The following is a 17,192-nucleotide window of genomic DNA, read 5'->3' as shown; positions in this document are numbered from 1 at the left end:
TTTTCTAATATAAATTTAAATCATTGAACTATTTGCTTCTAGAAGAAAGATGTAAGCAAGAGGCTTGAGAGAAGTGTTATGTATTAAGAACAGCAGCTTGGGAATAACATAAGTAATATATTTAAAATCTCTCCAAAACTGTTAAGAAAAACCATATGGAAACACATAACAGATGCTCAGTGGTCTAAGTGCCTGCTTGGCAAATGCAAGGTCCCGAGTTTGGTCCCAGGTACTATGTGTCCTGTTGGACTCGTGCTGAGCTGGACACCGAGACTTGGCATGGTGGTGCATGCCTGTAAGCTCAGTGATGTGGGGGCTGAGAGAGGAAGATCACTGTATGTCCAAATTATGTAGTGAGACCCTATATCAAAAAGAAAAAGAGGGTCCTGCTTTACCTTGGTCTTAACCATCCAGCAGAAAAGTATAAAAATGAAGTATAAGAAGTAAAGCCAAGCTGCTATGTTGAGCGTAGGGGACTCAGGTCAACAATTTCTGACATTGCCAGTCAAGCGGAAGACCCAATACTATTATGGGCTACTGGACTCTTTTAGAATATTTTGCTGAGTTTACACACCTATAATATTCAAATAACGGAACTTAAAAAAAAAAGGGGATACAGATGAATGTCCATTTTGTATCTGTATATTCAAAGTGGTTAGGATAGATACATAGTTACATTCTCTTAATGAATAGAGTGATTTGTTCTAATGGTGTTTGTAAATAGGATATCAAGTCTGCATCTTGTACAGCAATTAACCACTAGGAAGAATGTATGGAATGTGTTAATTATTGAAACTGTCCTACCAATTTGTTTTGAAACTGTCTCGTTGCTATTTGTTTCTCAATAAAATTATGGAAAAAGAAAAAAGTAGGTTGGGTCATGTGACAGTTTTTGTAGTGAGGACCCAGGCCTTTTCCTCACATTTGCCAACTCTTCTCCATACATTGTGAGGATGGTATATTTATTTCTGACAAACACAAATCTCACTCATGAAAGCAGAGCCCTTTACTTTTCTTCACTTGAAATGCTTTCTCGCATTCTATGACAGAGTCTAAAGATCCGTATGTGACTTGGGAAACTGATACCCAAGGACAAAGGGGGGGGGGCATGCGGAAGATGGAGAATAATCCCATTTTGTTCGAACACAGTGTTTCTGGAAGCACTCTCTAGTTCTACATGAGGATATTAACACCAGCTCTTCATTAGATTAGTGTGACTTTAATCTCCTACCTGATCTCTTGAGTTTATTTTTTGAAATGTAAAAGTACTTTTCTTAAACAAGAGTTATTTTTTTTTTTTTAAAGAAAAGAGCAAAGTTGCTTTAGAGGTGATTTCCATTTTGTACTCCTAATCTTTCCACATGAGACTTATGTTTCTTCCAAGATCAAAAGTCCCAAGCAGGAACTGACCACAGAAATCATTTCATGTCCCTGTCCTTCCTCATCACGGGGGCCACGGTTTGCTTCTGCCCCTCTTCTCGAGGCTGTGGCCAAAGTGACCAAGCAGCTGGGCTTTTGGTGGTCTTGTAGCCAGTTGAGAAATAATCCTTGGCTCAAGTTCTCAGAATATTTTTTAAACATCAACTTCATGTTGTTATCAAGAGTTCTTTCCTGTGTTTTTCTTTGGTACGAGAAATAGATTTTAGGATTTACTGTTGTGTATCCGTAATACATTCTCAAAAGGATGCCTGATGCATCTGTTATGCATTTCCATATGGATTTTCCTAACACTTTTGGAGAGATTTTTAAATATTTGAATATTTTTTCTTGTTTTATAGACAATAATTGGAGAAAGTTAAGGACCTAGAAAGTTACAATTTATTGTATCCTGCATTGTACTACAGTTAGTTACTTTCAAGATAAAATGGTGCCCTTTTATCTTTTGCTTCTTTCTTTTTCCATTTTTTTTCTTAAATAGATCAGGGTTATTCAAGAGGATTAGATCAACCCTGTGGCATGATTTTTTAATTATCTCATATATTAAGTTACTATGCCTTATCCATACTGTAATTCATTTGTAAGAAACAAGAGCTCTCTATGCAAATGTTAGAGAACAGATATTGAACAATATACTTTTACCTTTTATGATTGGGCTATTGTTTGAAACAAGCTTTATTATCCTATCTTTTCACCTTTTATTGTTATTCTTCATCGTTCCCATCTTCTGACTCTTTTCATTTTTCCCATCTTTTGATGTCACAGTGACCGCACTAACCTTTCTCATTTTGACCTTGAAGTTGTGGCCTGGTATATTACTCAGCCTTCCCAGTGCGAGGGAAACCCAATGCTCATAACTTAAAGGAATAGAGTTTTCAGGAGGTTCATTTCACTTATTCTTGGCCAGCACAGTAGGAACAACATGAAGAAGGGTGTGAAGGAATAACGCCGCTTAGTTCATGACACCAAGGAAGCAGAACAGGAGAAAAATGTCAGAGAGGATGGGGCTAGGGGCACTATATCACACCCCAAGATTGCACCATCATGATTGGTCCAGACACATCCAGTAGTATGCTTTCCAAATCTACTAGGCATTTATTAATTCAATGAAGTTCACATGTCAAGGTTGACAGTCCCATTTGAGGGCATAGTTGGTTCTTATTTGGGGAGATTCTTTAAATAACATAGATCTTAGTTCTTATAAAAATACCCCCTCCTGTTGTTTTTGTGTTTGTTTTTCTTCTCACTATTGCTAAGCATATACTCTATTAGATAGCTGTACCCTTAACCCCATATTTATTATCCTTTAATCATGTAACTACGATTAGTTACATGAAATAGTAGCAGTAGATTTACATGTCATTTAATTCATGTAAAAATATAACCAAGCTATTTAAAAAATAATCAAACAGACCAAAAAGTGAAATTGTGGAGGATTAAATTAAAAAACTCCACTGGATACAAGCTGTAAAGATGTCTCATTTCTGGGGCCGGGGAGATGACTCAGTGGAATAAGCACTTCCCTGGCAAGCGCAAGGGTCTGAGTTCAATCTCCGGTTCTGGGAAAAAAAAAAAAAAAAAGATGTCTCATTTCTAGTTAGTGGCCTAAAATGTCACTAGGAGTTTGATTTACTTTATTTCCAGCCATTTGAAAAATGTTTCAAACTAATAAAATTGATGGAATAGAACATTATTTAAAAGTTCCAGCATCTTTATTGCTAAAAGATCTTTCTGAATCAGTTTATTTCTACAAATACAAAGAATATATTTTGGACTGCTCAAAACTTTAAGAAAACAATTTCCAAACCTTGACATAAAAGCAAATGCTTGGTTAAACAATAGCCTCTAAAATCTGCGAATAGTGGGGTCCTTGAAGATTTTTAGAGATCGCTTTCCATTTTTGAAGGTCTGTTTTTGTCATAATTATTTTGTAGCAGCGGGCTCCTTCCTTTCATGATAGAGATCCTGTTAAATATGTATGGCCTGGTAAGATTTATTTTCTTGGCATTAACATTTTTTTTATTTTCCCCCATAGTTATATGTAGCCTGTAATATGCTGGAATTGCGAAATTATTTCCCAACAAGTACTACTTTGCTCTCTTCTTTGATTTTTGTCTTTGTATCCCTAGAGATCTGAGTTTTGCATTAAACTTTTATTTCTTGTGACTGATGCAGTTCCCTCTGTCTGCTTTGTCCTTTTAGAATGCACAACAGGTTTTTATGTACTGATATGGTATGGATGCACTTCCTTTGCAGGGTGATAATGTCGAATTTAAATTCTTTCACTGATGTGGTGGCTTGGCGAAGTCCCAGACACCTGGATTCTGTGGCCTCTTTGATGACTCTTTGGGCATCTGTGACCAAATTGGAAATTTGAGGGGGGATATATGTGTTGCAGTGCCTTGAGTTTCCCTTTCCTGCTAATAGCAGCCTGAGCCAGGGACTCATGTTTCATGGCTGAGGAGCTTGAAGCAGATGTGAGGGATCGTAGGTCAAAAGTGATCAGCATGTCTCCTGACCCCCTTCTTACTGATGAGCTGAGGGCTGGGTGTATACTGGCGAAAGTCAGTGAAAGTTTGGGAGATATCTGAAGATCCTGCATTCTGTCCCTGGAGAGAAGTTATGCTGCCTGTAAGACCCGGAGCAGTTCTCTGGCCTTATAGGAGAAGAGGCTTGAAATCCAAGTGTCAAGGTCTATGGAGTATGAGAAAGAATAAATCTGGGAGTGGAGCCAACCTTGTAGGATATGGAATAGAAGATAAAAAGTTCTTGTGTGAATGTGTGAAACTGGACAATCTCTGGATCAGTCCACCCTTAAAACCATTCTTCTTCTTAATCATTTTTAGTTCTATGTGTAATAAGTTTTAAAGGTGTTTTGAGTGAGGTGTTTGGTTTCTGATGTTTGAAAGGTTCCCAGTGTGAAGAAGTATGCTGATGTAATCACTAGAGAAATTTCCCTAGGGATCGTTCACTGAAGCACCTTAGTAGATTAACAGTTTTCAGTTTTTCTCTTATCAGCAAAGTATGTTCATTGGTATCTACAGCATGCTAGATGTATTTAGCTATTTAATTGCCCTGGTAGTCAAAAGGCTTTGGTCCAACTGCAAAGGTTGGCCAAGTATTGAGAAAAAGTAGTTTGATGTATTGTTTGAAAAATAATTACTTGTTCCTTGTTCCAATCCTGTTTTGTAACCTGCTGATTGCACATCATAATCACATCTGAGAAACACACACACACACACACACACACACTCACACACACACACACCCCACATGTCAATCACTTCTACCCTATGTGGAATAGGGTAGTTTCTAAAAACACCTTCATATGCTTCATATACATCTTACTTTGTACAAGATTGGTGTATGCGTGTGTGTGCTAATAGACTCTCAGTGGCCCAGTTTGGAAAATAGATTCATGGTTATAAATCACGTAAGAGAATCAAACCTCCAGCAGTTCCTCTCTTACCACAGAAATTACATTCCAGACAAGCCTGCAGTAAGTGAAAATCAGGGAATTAGCGATGTTCTGTTAGTATTTACATATATATTTTTAAGGCTTTATAAACCCTTTGCACACTCTTGAAAAGCACTTCTAAGGTTCTCCACCATTTTCTAAACTTGTAAACCTACATAATTTTAACAGCATACATATACTGTACAGCACTGCAGAATCCCGCACTACAGCAAAAAGTCTGTGATAAATAATTTAGACATTTATTTTTTATTTTTTTGACAACTCATACAGAATGTAACTTAACAAAGTAATATGAATTTCACAGTATTTGTTGTAATACATGGTATTGTCTTATAACCAGCTATTCATATTACCAGATATTGGAAGAAGAGAAAACTGGAGCAATGTATAAGAAATTAAGAAAAGAAAAAGTACAAACAATTGAAAAAAAAGGAGACGAAGCTAATTAGAGCAATGACTGCTTCTTTCTATTTCCATTTTTTTCTTTTTAAAAAATTATTTATTTATTTATTTATTTTTTTGTCCTGTCAGAGGTGAATATTCTATTGGCATCTAAATACTATAAGTGTTTGAATTCAACTAAACATCTAATACTGTCTAACAGTCTCTAGTATTAGTGGGTTATCCTCAAAAGTTATTGACTTGAGCCTTTTATAGCTCATCGTATTAATATGGATTTACTTTATGTACCTTATTTTTATACTTTTCTACTGGATGGTTAAGACCAAGATATAGCAAGACCTGTATAACAAAAAATGTAACTTTTGTATCTGATAAGGTCAGCCAAATATTCTCAGGATTTATCCTGCAGCCCCATACCGCCTTTTGTACATCCTTTTGTCAGTGTCTGACATGGGGATGAGCCACGGCCATTGATTGACCAATTTGCTCTCTGTGAAAGCTTGAGAAAATGCTTTTTCTCTCCATGTGACTCTCCCCAGGCTCACTTTAGATCCTTGAGCACATTCCTCTGTGGCTCCATAATCTTCTTGATCAGAAAGTTTGGAGCACAACTGAGTTACATGTTGTTACAGTACAGGTTCTCCTGTGAATTTAGACGTTTTTTGAAAACCCATGAAACAGTGAGTCTGTGAAAGTTGAACCGTGAAATAGCGAGGGGTACTGTATACCATATGACTTTCCACGAGCCACTTGGAGGACAAGAGGAGGGAGCCTTCAGGTTTCTGTTCTTGTCACTTAGGAGTTAGGAGCTAGCATATGCATGCTCTAGATACGGCATAAACTCAATCATTCAACTTCATTTCTTTTGCCTTAACTGCTATTATTCCACAAGCTAAAGAAACAGTTGATAAAAGAATTTGAAAGGTGCGTGAGGTTCAGGAAAAAGACAGCTGGAGTCTCCTTGCTAATATCGTTCTTGGCCAACATTACTGAAAGTTGGCATCACTCCTAGCGCTTTTTATGGCGTTGGCATTTTACGCTGCCTGTGGCTCAGCTCTGGAAGTTCGGGCCCTGTAGATCTTTATGTGAAATTGAGCATGTGAGAAGCAGACCTACCGTGCTCTAGCAGTGTGCATGCTCACCTCTGGCGTCCAGCCCACCAGAACCAACTCAGTGCAAGACTGGCTTCCCTCCAGAGCTCTGTGAGAGGTAGAACTTTCTTGAGATTTCCTCCCAGAGTGTGTTTCTGACTCCTTGGGACATCTTTTGCGCTTTTGCAGCCTTGTATCGTATCCCCATTTATACTCTTTTACAGGGACAGAGAGACATGCCCTTTGTTAGGTGACCATATTGATATTTTCATGTTACTGGGATTCAATGTCTGTAGCAGTTTGTCAGTTTCAAAGACTTATGAGATATATGTATATTTTATCAAGAAAAAAATATCTTTTATTTATATAAGCAGTGTGTTCATATACCTCTCTTCCCATACCTTAGTCTAGCCACTGTTAAGGTTTGGTGTAGAGTTAAAGAAGAAAGAGCCTAGCAGAAGGGTTTTTGACATCGGAGCGGATTGCCTCAGACCCCTGCATTTCTAGGCCACCCTCCTGACTTCGTCTCTTGCTGCCCAGCATCTAAGTGGCTACTTCATGATTTTCAAGTAGCCTAACACTTTAGGCTAGTGTTACCATGGACACTCTTAAAGGCAGTATATAATCCAAATTCCAGTTATATAGGTACTTGTTATGGTTTGTGACTAGTTGTCCACTCAAAGCCTCATGCAGTCACTGAGGCAGGCTTCTAGAGTTCATGATTAATGCATGATCCAATGCTGGGATTGTGGGTGTGAGTGCTGTGCGCCCCCCCAGGGCAGGTAGCCTGAATACAATATAAGGAAGGGAGAGAGGCTTGCTAGCTGCCACAGCCACTGCTCCTCCCTTTGCTCTTTGCTGTTTTCCACTGCTATGCACTGCTGCCCTCTTCCATGTGCCACCCTGCCTTAGAGCCAGCCGAGTATGGACTGCAACCTCCACTATGAATTTAACAATCCTTTCCTTCCTTAATTTTGGGTGTTGGGTCTTTTGTCCCAGCAATAAGAGGAAATCTACTGAGACAATATTAAAACAGACACACAAAATAAATCCTAGCCTCTGCTCCCATGTTCCCCATCCCAACCTCTTCTAAAAGCCAGCCTCGAAGCTGCATGTTCCTCTCCATTACTAATTTCGTATCAGAGAGGGCAGAGAGAATGATCAACTCTTGAATGTTGAAAACAAGCAGCCACCTCCTTCTTGGCTGCTCTTTGTTTTGTACCTGTTTGTAATTCACTTATCTCCATGCCTGTAATTCCTGGGCCCTCAGGAAGTCTTACTGCAAGGGTGCTGTGTGGTTTTTGTCCCTGTCCCTGGGCTCCCTGCACCTCCCTAGCTCAGTACTAGCTGTCCCTGTCCTGCCTGCAGCAGTTCTGTCTCTATACCACCAATATCCCTGACAGCTCCTTAATTGCTACACGCATTTGTACAGAACCTGGCATTCTGTTTCAGACACTGTCAGGGTACTTGCTAGCCTCAGGGCTGTGTTTATATTAAATATCAATAAAAAGCTGATAGCATCAGCCTGGATGGCAGGCTCACAAAATCATATTTTACTAGGAGCCAGGCCTGTCTGGAAGATGGAAGGAAGGAAGGTTTGAGTGCCTTTTTTTTCAAAAAAGGTTAAATAAAAAGAGAGGAGACTTTCTGAGTGGGAATGGATTCTTACTAAATGGTGACAGGTATATATTGTCTAACTTGTTTCCTGAATTGTGTCGAGTTGTCAAAACATCAGTTCTCTCCATGACTGCTTTTATTGTGTTTTTAGAATGGGCCAAAGTATGGAATTGGGGCCAAAATTTCAAATACTGTAAATATTTTTGAGCACTTGTAGACTGAATAAGATATTATTTGGTTGTGCTCTGGGAGAGTAGACAGGACAGAGGTCAAGGGCTGAATGGCCCAGAGAGCCAACCCATCCTCCATTCCACATGTCTTTCATGGCCCTTCATGAGGGAGGCATGAAAGAGAGCCCATATTCCTCATGGGCTATGTGCCGAGCCCTTGCTGAGCCTCTGCTCCTTCAGCCCTCAGAAATGGCCAGCACCTACCCAGAGCTGAGAGCAGGAGGAGGGATGAGGGGCACAGGGCTCCATGTAAACACAGAGTAGTGCCTGTCCAGAGGGCCACCATGGTTTCCATTGCTCATATGTGATAGCTGAGGATGTCCCTGTCTGTCCTTTCATGCCACTTCCAAGATGCTTCTATTTATTGGAGCCACCCTGGAGCCATGGCTTGGAGGGAGTTGCATTCCTGGGGAAATTATGCCAGAGAACTGGTCTAGGTCTATGAATCTGTGACAGCTCAGGTCTTTGGGGACAAGATTGGTCTGCCACAGCTATAGAATTTGCCATGTGTTTCTCACCGAAGGAGCATGTTGGCCCTTGAGTTCCATTTTCCCATGCTGGAGCTGACCCGGACAACTTTTCTGCTGGGTGCATCCCTCTTGGATCCTGGGAGGAAGTAGAAGAGTGCTTTGTTTGCTGGTATAGATGTTGCTCTCAAGAGTTCAGGCTGGCCTGGCGCTTGGCTAACTAGCATATCTTGGTGACACCCTGGCTTCTTGAATTCTGCTACCCCAGCACAGGCTGTGATGTGCCTGGTATGACTAGAGCATTCCCTGAACACCCCTGCACCCTCACCAATGGTGACAGTGATTACCTTCCTTCATACAAAAACCCCTCAGTGACCTCTACTGCCCTTGGGATTAGAGCAGGCTGCAGACCTGGAGCTGCAAGGCCCTGCTTGCCCACCCACTCACCTTCCTGCCCCACCTTCCTTTTTATTCATTCCTCAATTCCAGGCATTTAAACTTACTTTCACTCTGCCAGGACCACTCTGCATGTGGGGTGTAATTGAAATATATGATGAATGTTTAAATTTATAAAAATTTATTACAGTGAAAAACATTTATTTCTTTCAAAATATTCCACGTCCTTTAGTCCCCCTCAAAATACTTCTCCTAGCTTTGAACACTTATTCCATCCCTCTTGCCACTTTCTGAAACAGTTGTGGGAGTTCTCTTTTGTGAGTGTCTTTAGAAGGGATGATCAAAAATTCAACACGTGCTGCTAGGAGTCTTGTAGGTTTGGTGGTGTTCTAGAATTTTCTGCAAGGAAAGACACGACTTTGTGTTCACCCATTTCCAAGCCTATCTAGGAAGTGCTTTGTTGCATTTTCAATCAGAGCAAAAATTCAGGAAGGCAGTGGGCTCTGGTTCTCCAGCTTTCTGGTAGAGCCTGCAGGGTGACTTGGTTCGTGAGGACAGCTTATACACCACTGGAGGTGTTTTAGCGTATCCTGCTTACCTGTGGTGTATCAGATCTCACTTTAGAATCAGAAGTTCTTTGAGATATACTTAGATTAACCAAGAGTTTAGGTCTCTGTTCTGCACATAAGTCCAAGTGCTGATGGTGACGGCTTAGTCTCATTGACCTGCTTTGAAACAGAACAGCAGATGTGCATACTTCGGGAGCCCTTGGACAGCAGCTTTGAATGAGTCCCTGGAGCTACATATCTTATCCTAAACCATCCTGGCCCGTTTAACTCATCCACATGCCCTGGTTACTAAGTAAAAGAGGCCAAGTTGGGGCCCCAAGAAAGCTGATTTGGGACGCCTTCTGGTGACTACCCTTCCTTCTGTGTTGATTGGTGGAGACAGATGGCTTGCTTCCCTGAGCCACGTGTTGCGAGGTCTCTTGGCTGCATTTCTATGCCATCCTTTTTCCCAGCCCCTGTTTATTTCCCCAGGGTGGTCAGCAGAATCCATGGCTGCCGTTATCCTGAACCATCTAGTCATTTGCACAAGGAGCTTACTTTGCTAACTTCTGTTTTGGGTAATGGAATGTTCTGGGGAAATGGACTTCAAAGCTGAGGAGCAGTTTCCTCATCTATAAAATAGTGTTAAGACAGTGCTAGTTTGTACCTGTCTGGGAAGGGTCACGCATAACGTGTTGCATATTGTAATTCTATAAATGCCTGTCTCTGTCACATTGCTCATCATCACTATCATCACCATCATTTTTTGTTGTCTGTCTTATAATTTTTTCCTTTATATCTTTGATAAGGTCTTATGAATGGCTTACTGTAACAGAATAAAGAGAAAGAAATAGCAACTTCTCCACAAAATTTAAAACATGTTAAGGGGAAACAAAAACAAGTCTGATCATTGAAATGAAGTCTCATTGGGCAGTTAGCCTGCAGCCTAGAACACCGAGGCTGAGAGAATCTAGGACATCCTTAAGATTTGCTAAGCCACTTGCTTCCACCTCTATGGGAGCGCTTCAGCACATGGCCATAAATCCTCCTGGTCCCTTTGGTCCCGCGATTGCAAGAAATCAGGGCCCGCTCTTTGGAAAAGCAACCTACATTTACTGCTATCTGGCGTTGCACTAAGTTCAGAGGATGGGTAAATGCTTGGCAAATAAATCTGTTTTATAATTCAGCACACATTAGGTAATATTCTTCAAGAGACATATAAATACTTGATAATAAGCATCAGAAGTCTTCATTACTTAATCTATAATCTATTTTTAATGAGTGGGGGAAATGTCACTTACTTGCTGAGGTGGAAGACACAAAACCTTCCAGGCATTCTCCTGAGTCAGGAGGTCAGGCATATAGCCCTGAAGAGAAAGCCTGTGTGAGCCGAACCCCCAGGCCAGCCCAAGCCCCGTATAATTTCACATCCCGGAGCACACTGCTTCAGAGACCTTTAGGAAAGCCATGTCCCTGTGTCCAGCCATGGTCAAGGTAGGAAACACCTTCCTTCCCAGAGACACTCTTGCAAAACGCCCGTGGAGTCTGGGCTCTGTCCCTTCTCTCCGTACAATGCCTTTTGGGGAATTGTGTTTCATTGCAGTTCTATAAGAGCCTACAATTGTTCGTGTTCACTCAGATTCCCTAGAAATAGACTCAGACTTTGTGGTAGAAAGTGGCAAATTTAAATTAATCCAGCTCCACTGATGCATAAATGAGCCTGAAAGAAATTCAGTACACACTGGATGATTTTGAAGACTACAGAGGACACCCGAGCTCTAAGACAGCCGTGGAGATTCTGATTGTTTAAGCTGAGCGGAGGAAGTCAGCTACGCTTATTACAGATTTCACAAAAGAAATCTGATTTTGGCACCAGCATAAAGGCATGATGAGCCTTGGCATGATGGACTACAGGTTATGTCTGTTAGAAAAAGTATGCTTGGCAGAAAGCCTCACCAGTCTGCTAAAGTCCTTACTGGAGCCTGCGCACAGCTCCAGCCTCATCTCCTATCTCCTGCGCCCTCCCTGGGCCCCAGCAACCCTCCTTTCCTTGCTGATCCCAGACACTGGTTTCTTCCCAGCTCAGGGGTCTTGAACCCATTGTTCCTTCTCCTATAAAACACTTCTAGGCCCAGAGGTTGGGAGCCTTCCGGCATCCACGCCATTCCTCTGGGATATCTTCTGACCATCCAATTTGTGTAACTCCCACCTTTCTTCCCATATGCTGCAACTTGCTGAGCAATTCCATTTTATTTTCCTCACCACACTTGTTTGTATTTGAAATTTACATTTATTTATCCATTATCATTCTCCCTCCCACACTGAGATGTCTTTCACTGGCTCCCTATTGAATGCCCTGTGTCATGGGTGCTCAGTACAGTTCTTGTTGCACCAGAAGAGCACCTTATCAGGATAACTTGAGGAAGAGAAGAGGAAACTTTACTGACGTGTTTCCTGGGTAGCATATGGACAGCAGCCCTCTGGGTGGGGGGGCCTGTGGCTCATCACACTCTGGGCCTGGCCATGTGCCCATTGGTGCAGGGAGCTCAGGAATCTGTCTCAGCAACCTTTAATGTTGGCTCAGCTGTCTTACTTGCATAGAGGAGATACAAGGGCTTGGAGAGGTTAAGGCAAAATTTCAGGTTTAGTAGCTAATCAGCACTGAGTGGAATCTCGGATCTGCAACTCCCCTCCATGGCAGCCTGAGCTGCAGTCTGCTGCACTGTACTATTTTTTTTTTTTTATTTTAAAGAGAATGAAAATTTAAAAAAAAAACCCAAGGACAATGATACAGCATTTCAGAATAAGGTGATAGAAATGAACAATGGTTGTTATATTGCGTATTGCTGTCTTCTAAGTAGGCGTTCAGGTTACCAGCTATAGGCGTGCAAAATCGGTCAAACAATTAAGCACTGACTGTCCCTTTCAATAAACCGATAGCAGTTAGTTGTACAATTATGGAAGCTATCTCGTGTATATATAATGTGTTTCATATACTTGTGTTTTGTAAACATATAATATATGTAATATGTAATATATATTTCCTCTTTCTTCTTTCTTTTCTCCTTTCCTCCACTCCAGCTATTCTTTCCTTTTCAGCAGTTTCTTTCCCTTTCACAATATCTATTTTACCTTTCAGGTTTTATTTACTCTTTCAGTTTCTTAAAACTAGGAAGTTGACATTATGTTTATACATGCAGATCTGATTTATATCATTTATATCTTCCCTAGTTGTATTCATTTACCCATAAAAGCCTCGTTTATCTTTGTTTATAGCTGAGTAATATTCCATTGTATAAAACCACCACATCTTTTTTATCCAATCCTCAGTTGGCTGGCATTTGGGTTGTTTCTAAGATTTAGCTATGACAAATTGTGCTGTATATATCATACTGTGTATGATGTTTTCAATTACTCTGTTCTATTGTGATATTGCCCAGCAATACTTTATGAAGAAAATAGGAATGATCAGTGGGGACTCTTCTTAGGATTTCACTTTGCTTTGCTTTGCTTTGCTTTGCCTGCCTGCCTGCCTCCCTCCCTCCCTTCCTCTTCTAACAAACAGAATAACAGGCACTACTTGTGAATCTGCTTGCAGGAGCCCACGGCTGTGCTAAGTGCTTTGTGCCCGTACCTTTGCTTTCACCCCACAGGGCCTGACCACGTCAGGCAGAATGCAGGATGAGGGAATTTATGACTGAAGTACAGTGACCCAAGGGACTACCTCATCCAGAGACACTGAACTAAGTAAGGGAGCAGAGAATATTAGCCTCCTGGCCCCGAGAGTGCACAAACCAGGATGCTCACCACAGGGTAAAGCTCAGAAGAGAGGAGCTACCTGCATGAAAATAAAACAAGGCAACTACAAAAGCTATTTGTTGTGTGGTTATGAGATACATTACAAAGACAGACCATGGGTGTGTAAGAAGCTCTTCAAATACGAATTGTAAATGTGTCACAAAGGTGGTGTGGGACTCCTATTCTCCAAACATCTGTTAGTAGTCTGTTTTAGTAAAAGCTAAACAGCTGGTTAATTCTTGTATCTCAGAAGGAAGAGGAGGCAGGATGGCTTCCTGTGCTTCACATTGACCAAGATGCATAGGAGGTTAATGTGGATGCTGCAGGCGAGTGGCAAAAATCACTATTACCCTGGAGGTCGATTTATTTAACAGTGAATGCTAGGCAGAACACTTACACTAGACATTAAGGAAAATATGTTGATCCATTTAAATACATTATAGAAAGGACCCATTGACAGAGGTCATAAAAATATAATGCCAATGTGCAAATCTGAATTAGTCCCATAAAGAAGAAAGCAGTGAAGGCCTTTTTCCAGTAGGAAAAGTTCCTGCACATGTTACACTAGGATTTTTAGAAAGAATCTTTGTAGACCATGGAATATGAGTACATTGTGTAGAACAATTAACAGAGCATGTGTACTACACTGAATAGTACATCCCCTCAGAAAGATACGGCCCCGATTTGATTTCCAATACCCCCCAGTGTAACCTTATTTGGAAGTAGCATTTTTATTTAAGGACCTTGTGATGTGGCCGTTTTGAATTTAGAGTGGACACTAAATCCAATGACTGGCCTTGTGAAAGAAAGGAATTGGAGATTTAACCCAGAGACACAAGGAAAGAGGCTGCATGGAGATGGAGGTAGGGAGCCGTGTTGAGTCTACAAGCCTAGCAAGATCAAGTGCCGCCAGAGCGCGCCAGAAGGTCCGAGAGAGGCATGACAGAAGCTCCCCTTCAGAGCCTCTGGGGAAAATCAGCCTGGCCAAGCCCTTGGATTTGGACTTCTCAGACTCCAAACTATGAGAGAATACTCTTCTGTCGTCAAGTGATTTGTGGTAACTTGTTACAGCAGCTTTGGGGGCTGATACATTTTGTTGAACCTCCAAGAAGACTCAAGAAGAATGATAAAGCGAAGGCCACCCTGCATCACACCCAGTGGAGGCTTTTAGGCTAGGTTTTAAACAAAACACAAACAGAAAAGGCTCAGCCTGCTGCTTGGAAGCATTCTGTCATTTTCACTAGTGACTGTAAAGTTGTCAGTCTCCTTGGCAGCCGCAGAAGGAGCCTCACACTGTGGCCCTGGTCCAGCCCCATCACGGCCGTTATCTTCTCCTCATTGGAAGGTGGAAGGTGCTCAGGACCTGGATAAGTGACGGAATAGCAGTGCTGCCTGACCCTTGGCTTACTAAGATCTACTGTTGCCAGTGATACTAGGCAGCCATTTTTAAATTGTCTTTTAGCCTCAAAGCTTAGATGAATACTGCATGTGATTATTCTTTCTGTCTGTGAAATGACTATATAATGGACAGCCACTCAAGATTTTCCCTTTTATTAAAGCTGCTGCCTAAGCAAGCTTGTGCCATTACTGCCCTGTAATTAATTTACAAGCCAGAGGAAATGTTACTTCAAATATGTGATCAAATGGGTGTGTGTAACACAGCCTCCCTTCGATGTAGATCATATTTTTTAAATGATAACCTCTATTTACCATGCATGGGGGGAAAAAACTCCCCTATTAATTAATTAATTAATTAATTAAAATGCTCCCCTTTTAAAGATCCACAATTTCAAAGCAAGATTTGCTGTCCAAATAAAATGGGTGAAACAGTCCCTTTGTGGACACTTCCCTTTGTATTTCTGAGGATGTTCACAGTCCCATAGTGGAAATTTTAGGATTCTAGAATCTGACGGAATGTGCAGATTTCTCTTCCTTCATATCTGTCAGCATTGTCTAACTGGACAAATCCCAACTGGCACACTCAAGAGGAAGAATTATCTCTCATTGCAAACCACTGGGCTTTTTAACATGTTCAGACTATGAGCTAATGAAGTGGGATTTTTGCCTCTAAGGTGGGAGCACTTCATTTGATTCTGCCACCATCAAGGCCACTGATGGAGGTAAGAACTGTGGCCTTTTTCAGTGTCATGATTGTATTCAAGGCATTGTGGATTCATTTAAGTAGCTTTTGCAGCTAGGAGTGAGTCCCAGTAATTATTTTCAAGCTTGAATAGGAGCAATAAAGGTCTCCATCTTCCAGGATTGTGAGAGTAATCAAAATTAAGGGGTGAATTGGTCATTTTCCCTCTCCCAGGTTACAGAGCTGTAGGTTGTAGTTTACAGAGCTAGAGCCTTAACCCTTGAGGTGGAAATCAGAATCACCATTGCTTAAGTGATTGGAAAGAGTAAGCCAGGTCAGAGGTGCGCAGCCAGACAAGGGCCGTGTCCACCTGCTGGCGCATGCCATGTTGTAGGTTCTGCTCTCTTGGTTACACCCTGGCAGGGCAGCTGCCAGTAGGCAGGCAGGTGGGGGGCATTTGGGCCAATGGCACCTTTCCTCCTTAGCTTATGTAGTTGGTGTCTAGGGACCTATCTAGCCTGGCTTCTCCATTGACTTAGTCTACAACTCGAGGACTGACATGTCTGCCTCTGACCTCATTCCTCCCACCTAGCACCTCAGTGCTTGGAATGAGTGTGACATTATGGAATGGCTGTGACTCAGTTCCACAGAGAACTCTGGTGAGGGCACTGGGTGCTGTGCCAATGGAACGGCCCCCTTGATGGCCCTGTAGATGTCTATGGCTGTTTGCTATTTCTTGTCGATTTGTTTCATTTTCTAAGTGGTCTCAGGAACAAGTCTCACTATCCTCTTTTTACTAACAAGGAAACCCCAGGCCTGAAGCTTTTGATGCCTGGTAATTGGGTGTTGCCAGTAAAGCACCTAAAGTCCTGTCCTCACCTTCCACTTCTGTGTAATGGGTGAGGGCGGCCTCCCAGGGGCTGAGCTGTTGGGGGTAACAGGGCATAAGGTAAGCATGGGGCTTTCCTCAGGTGGCATCAGTGGCCAGCTCTCCTCCTCCTCCTGAAGATTCACACACTCACCACGTTACTCTCACCAGCCTCCCACCAAAATGTGACAGCTGTCTTCCCTCTTAGAGCAGACTGTTGCTGAATATGGCACCATTTTGAAACAAGGTGCTCAGTGGTCAAAACAAATAAAGGGGTGGACTGTCATAGAGCATTCCAAGGTGACTCACCTTGCTTTGGCCATTATGAGAGGACTAGTCTCTTCCTTTTTTCTCCCTAATTTGTTTTTTAATCTAATGCATGAATAAAAGGCAAAGAATTATTTTGTGATTGCTAAAAGAGAAAAAAGAAATTTGTTAATGAAATCATAGGGCAGAAGACTAAATGGTTATCCCAGTTTCTGGAACACAGCCTTTACGCATCCCTTCAATCAGCCACAAACACTTTTAAGTTTCTACCTTGCCATGTTCAAAGGCTCCGTGTACAACCAGGAAGAGGTGGTCTGCACTGCTGTGGAGTTAGCACTGCGCTGAAGGGCGGTGGAGGAATCTAATTGCATAATTCCAAGTTACTTTTTATTTATTTATTTTTAAAGGCAGACTTCTAGGTCAGGAGCAGAAGAGAGAATTGGAACAGGGCTGTATTGGCTGAAGGGGTTAGAGCCAGAGAAAACATGTTTTTTTTTTTTTTTTTTTTTTTTT

At 41.6% G+C, this 17,192-nt stretch overlaps 1 protein-coding gene across 2 annotated transcripts in view; it reads left to right on the top strand.

Moving 5' to 3' along the window:
- Cacna2d3 (calcium voltage-gated channel auxiliary subunit alpha2delta 3) overlaps positions 1-17,192 on the top strand; it is a 954,216-nt gene that overhangs the window by 392,173 nt on the left and 544,851 nt on the right. The window lies entirely within an intron of this gene.

This window comes from Octodon degus, unplaced genomic scaffold, assembly GCF_000260255.1.
Source record: "Octodon degus isolate 3935 unplaced genomic scaffold, OctDeg1.0 scaffold00043, whole genome shotgun sequence".
In the NCBI taxonomy this organism is placed as follows: Eukaryota; Metazoa; Chordata; class Mammalia; order Rodentia; family Octodontidae; genus Octodon; species Octodon degus.
This window is presented reverse-complemented; position numbering and strand designations above follow the sequence as displayed.